The following is a 5,908-nucleotide window of genomic DNA, read 5'->3' on the forward strand; positions in this document are numbered from 1 at the left end:
GAGGTAACGAAGCGTTCCAGCATGTGCGAGTATGTTCTGCCAAAACGGTGTGTGTCCTCAGAGTGGGCATATGGGCACGGAGACGGCCACGGGCCAGGCTGGCTCAGGTTACTGCTTACCTCTCTGTCACCTACGGGATGACAGCAGATGCCACATCGCCACGGACGGAGGGAGAGCACACACACACACACACACAGACAAAAGTGGGTCAAGCTCTCATTCAGGACTACACCCGATGTTACTTACAGTTGCAAAACGACTTGTGTATATTACTTTGCTCTGGGGGATTACATATGGTTTCCACTAGGGAGCAAAATGTCTGCAGGTGTGAAGTGATAGTGTTTATCACAAGGATACGCTGCAAAGAATCAAGGTCAGTAGACAGTCAGCGTAAACAGAGTACACACTCCAGCGCCAATCATCCGCAGGTGAAAGCGATTAGAGGCTGATTGTGAGGAGATGTCGGCGATTAGTAATGCAGTGACACTCACGGTGTAATTGAGGGGAAGGTATGACACCTAAATAGCACGTAATGCTATAATAACGGCAAACTAAACTTAAAACGGCATGTAGAGGAGCTTTTCAATGTGTAAATAAGGAAGTAATGGGGTGTTGCAGGATAGTTTGGTAAGCGAGGAGTTTTTGCGAGATGATTTTATACGAAATTGTATTACAACGTAGGCACACATGACACGGAGCTCAGGAGACCATAAACATCAGCATAACCAGCCTTTTGTTGGTGGAAACAAGGCGCTGGAACATCACGCCGGGTTTTCCCTGCCATCACGACTCGTGTTTCCCCCGAATAATATAATCAACCTCCTGGCAAGTTAGCATGCGCTGCCCCTCTGCTCTGTGCTCGCCGAGCCATACGGAGGAGCACACAAACATACACACAGAAATAATCAAGCTGACACACACTCTCATAAATACAAACCAAGCACATGATTGCTTTGTGAATGCTGGTTTTTATATGGACGTGCGTGTGCAATCAAAGACGTCTGGGAAATTAGAAAATTAGATTAGATTAGATAAGCTGCTGCATGATTTCTTAGAAAAAGCAACATAATTACAATTTCACCCGGGCCACACTTTCACCATGGTCCCTAACCGAACTGTGGCAACAAGTTGCACGCACTGAGCCGCTGCTAGTCACAGCTCACACTATGCTATGTGTGTTTTGCGGTCGCGCCACGTCTACAATCTCTTCGGGAAAAAACACGCTGTACCACAAGGCAGCTGTAGCATTACCGTAATTACCGCAGTACACCGCCGGCGCGCTGCCACCACCGCGATTTGGAGCTAATATGCATTCTAACACATCACAGCTTCTTATAATTTGGTCATCCCCTTTGGGCCAAATAGCGATTTCAATTTGAATTCCATTAATTGTCTGTAGAATCTATGACTTGGGGTCAACAAAGACGCATAACACTATCTCTCTGTCTCTCTCTGTCATGTGCGTGTGTGAGATGAGCAGTGGAAGTGGGTCATCTCTCCGCGGGGCAGTGAAATAACAACAGAAATATATAAATATATCCAAATGATCCTCCTGTCTGCAGAAATGTAATTACACAGAGAGAAGGGTCAGAACATGTATTGCTCCAATGCCAAGATTGCTCTTTTTTTTCATGTTAAATGGAAAAAAGGCATTAGGGGTAGAAAATGTGCAGTTGTGGCCTGTGTGCGATAACGAGCAGAGGATTGGGGGCGGGGAGGTGAAAGGTCGAGCCGCCGTCTCGGCTTTTGTCCTTCTGGCGATGCTTGCTCGCGTTACAATTCAGACAAGCGCACATGCACACACGCGCGCGCAAAGCTCAAACATGCACACTCGCACACACATAAGGCCCATATCCCCCATGCTTGACCTCGCCATCAGGCATTAACTGTCTACAAATATTGTATTGTGCATGTTCATGACCGAACGCTGCAGTGTAGGAAATTAGGTTAAAACGTGTGCCTCCAAACAATAAGAGGGCCAAGGGCAGCACTTTGCATCACAGGCTTTACTTATAGAATAAACAACAGCAGATCTTTGCCACGTTCATCCACCTGTGCTGCAGTTATTACACCAAAAACAAATTTTTGCTGTGAAGCCTCGACAGAACTTTCAATAAATATAACATGCTTTTATTGATTCAGCTGACTTTCAATCCTGCATACACACACACACACACACACACACACACACAAACACCCACGTACACACAGGCGCTCCCGCAGCCCTTTATACTCATCCACGCCCGTGTCCCCTTTGTGACACAGCCGGTGTCTTTGTTGTCCATGGCGATTGGATGTGCATGCTGGGCGTCCTTCAGGCCCCTTTTTAGAGATGTACAGAGGTGTCCAGCGAGGCGCCCGTCTGCCCTTTCACACCCCCCCCCAGGATCCAACACTGCTTGAAAGGCACTAAACCAGAGCTGAGAATAAACAGCAGTGCTGAGAGCAGAGAGGGATTTGTGAAAAGGTTTGTTGTTTTTTACTTTATATGGGGGAAATATTTGCCAGATCAGCACAGATAAAAGCTTTAATGGAGCGTCGGAAAGTTTTAAAGTTTTCTGTTTGTATCAACTTTAGGGAGGAATGTTTTTCTTTTTCAGGACTCTTGAGCCGCAGTCTGCATTGTTCCAAGATGCTGAAGGTTGATTTTTTATGAGAAATGAGCTTATTGTGTGGAATTGGCCAAACATGGTAAAAAAACATACTATACACAATGAAAAGCTGTATGGCTGTAATTGATTGATCATTTGAGAAATCGGGGTCTTTCCCTGTGGTAATTAAAAGGTTATTCACCAGAGGCCTGGACAGAGCGCTGGCTACCATGGTCGAGTGGACATGTAGAGAGGAGAGGCGAACGCTGTCCAAAGGGCGACCGGAGCCAAAAACACTCTGGATCGAGTGCCTTTAGCCCAGAAAGCTCACTCACTGGCAGTGCCAAAGACATACGGACACACACACACACACAGACAAGCCCTTGGTCTGTTGGCCATGCCAGTGTCACCCCTGGGGTGGAGGGTACATTAACTAATTGCTCAGCCCAGCTTAGAAAGCACAACAGAGAGTGAGAGAAAGCGAATGGGTGAGAGACATAAAGAGTGGCACAATAAAGTGAAAAGAATGATCATAGCAGTGACATGAATGAAGGAATAGAGAGAGAGAAAGAGAGAGTGAGAGAGAGAGAGATGTTTACATGGGCATTAGTCCAATGCAGCATCGGGGCATAGGCCAGTAGTGACAGGACAATGGAGCAGGCTGAAAATGTGTGTGTCTGTGTGTTATTCAGTTTGTGACATCTGGGACAATGGGCCAGTGGGGTATTGAAGGATCGGGGGATTATAGGTCAGGGCAGAGAGAGAGAGAGAGAGAGACAAGGGATCGGACTTAAAAACAAAACAACAAAAAAACCCTGGAGCAAAATTAAAGCACAACAAAAGCACAGAGGCTCTGATTTGAGAAGTGGGTAGAGAGAGAGAGAGACTGTCTGTAGAGACACAGACTAATGGTGGTTGCTTCAGGCCTCTTTCTGGCTGAGCACCTCCATCTCTGCCCACCCTGCCCAAAGACAGACAGAAAGAGTAGCCAGAACCAGTGTATAAACCCCCCTCAATCCCCCCCATTGCCCCAAACCCCCCTCCTCACTCTTCATCTTCACACACAAAGGAGACCTACAAAACGATTTCGGCCAAACAAGTGTATGTATTGTTGCCGGCGGTTATGCAGAATGGCGAGGATTTGGCTACTTTGTGGAGGCGAGGGCGCTTTGGAGAGACTTCTATTGGGTATCTATGGTGATGAGGAGTGAAAGAACACAACATGGTGTGTGTGTGTGTGTGTGTGTGTGTGTGTGTGTGTGTGTGTGTGTGTGTGTGTGTATGAGAGGGTGTACTTTCCAAAGGCACAGAAGCGCAGGTGCTGCATCCTCCCTCACACTCCCTCTCCTCTTTCTTTCTTTCCTTCTTTCTTTCTCTTTTTGTGGGGTTGCTGCTTTGTTAACCCGCCGCTCCTTGACAGTCTGAAAGGATACAAACAAACCTGACGAGATGCATCTTTCATGAAAACATACATACACGTGTGCAAAACAGCTCAAATCAATACTGCAGTCTGACAGAAATTACAAGTAACATCCACACTTTTTATAATTTACACAACTAAAAGTCATCCTACCACTTGAAATAACGTCGTTCCATAACGACTCTTCAGCGCAACGCTCAGGAGGACAGAGGTGAATTGATTCGGGGGCCATTTCTTTCGCCGGTAATTGCGCAACACTTTTCATTGAAAGCTCGCCCGCTGTGTGACGGCCGCTGAGTGAAGGCCGTCGCAGTGTCCTACTTTAGATGTCTGGAAAAGCCCTTTTCACTTTAATTGCGTCTGTGCGTGTGTGTCTCTGTGTGCGTGTGCGTGTGTGTGTTTGGGTGTGAGGTGATTCGTGTTGTTGCAGGTATACGTGATGCGTCTATGTAAAATCCACTCTGACCGTATCTGTGTGTGTGTGTGATGTTCATTTCCTTCCATTCTTTTCCACTGCATCTGTTTTCCTGCTGCCACTGCTTGAGCTCAGGACAAGGTCGCATTACCACTGACACAAGGCATGCACACACTCACACTCGCACGCACGCACACATGCACACGCACACACACACAAACACACACACACACACACAGAGGAATCTTGCAACTTCTTAATCCTCTTTCAGCAGTGGAGGCCCACCTGTTTGGTCACATCTGCACAGACACGTTAGCATTTTCTGTGTCAGTGTGTGTGTGTGTATGTGTGAGTCAATGGTGCATCTGTCTGGCTGGCTGAAGGGGGTGGGGAGAGAGAGTAAGTATTCCTTTTTCAGAACTAGAAACTCATGAAATAACCCTTTCACCCCTCAACCTTTCGACCCCGTCACCACAGCATCCCACACTGTGATTGGCCCACAGTGGTGCTGTTACCTGGCAGAGCTCTCAGGAGAAGAGAGTGAGAGATCTGCTCTGCTTCTCTTCCTTCCCATTCGATAAAGAAGAAGAAAGTAACTTTCCATGACCTCAGTAACTAATTGAGCCTCATCTCGCTTCTGTTTCATCCTTGCATGATGCATATTTTCGTCCGCCCTCTTTCGAAATTATGCCGTAATGACAGATAATCACCCTGGCATTTGGCGGAGAAAAGGGAAAAATGCCGAGGCGGAAGAAATTGCGCTGGTGTACCAAGCGGTCAGCGATTATAGGTGATCTATGATTACTTGTAATGCCAGCGCGAATACGTAGAGACAGTCGAGTGAGATGGAGACACCAGTGAATTATCGGATCACTCGCACAATATATGTCGCACGAAAACACACATCACTGTCATTAACTGTGAATTATGGACGGGGAAGTGAGCTTATGTGTGTGTGAGGTCACACGCCTCACTCTCTCTCTCTCTCTCTCTCTCTCTCTCTCTCTCTCTCTCTCTCTCTCATGTACACACAAACACACACTCTCTCCTTCCCTTATTTGCCTTTTCCATACCAGGGAGCGGTCCTGCTTCGCTTGTCAGAATTGATTTGTAGCACTTCCACCGCGCTATTAGCCCTAAAAAAAGAAGAAGAGTAAACTCCCTCTCCATAAACGCTCGACAAACAGTTCCACAGTGTCTGCCAGGGTCTCATCCCGCAGCTCATCTCTCTCTCAACTGCAAAGTATCGACTCCATGCTGAAATTACTGGCTGGTATTCATAACATCGATTCTGCCATTTTTCTCCAAACAACCTCGGAAAACGTTTTTCATTGTTACTCAGAACCTTTAACCGACTTTCAACTAAAAGCAGAGAAGTTAGTTTCTTAGTGGAGCATCAATTTGCTTAGATGTCTTGTGAAGGGAAATGATGGGTATTCTAGAACTTATTGAGTACACACATATTCATCATATAACAAACAC

The sequence above is a fragment of the Genypterus blacodes genome, unplaced genomic scaffold, assembly GCF_046128005.1.
Source record: "Genypterus blacodes isolate CSIRO-AG114 ecotype Tasmania unplaced genomic scaffold, CSIRO-AGI_Gbla_v1 ptg000090l_1, whole genome shotgun sequence".
NCBI lineage: Eukaryota > Metazoa > Chordata > Actinopteri > Ophidiiformes > Ophidiidae > Genypterus > Genypterus blacodes.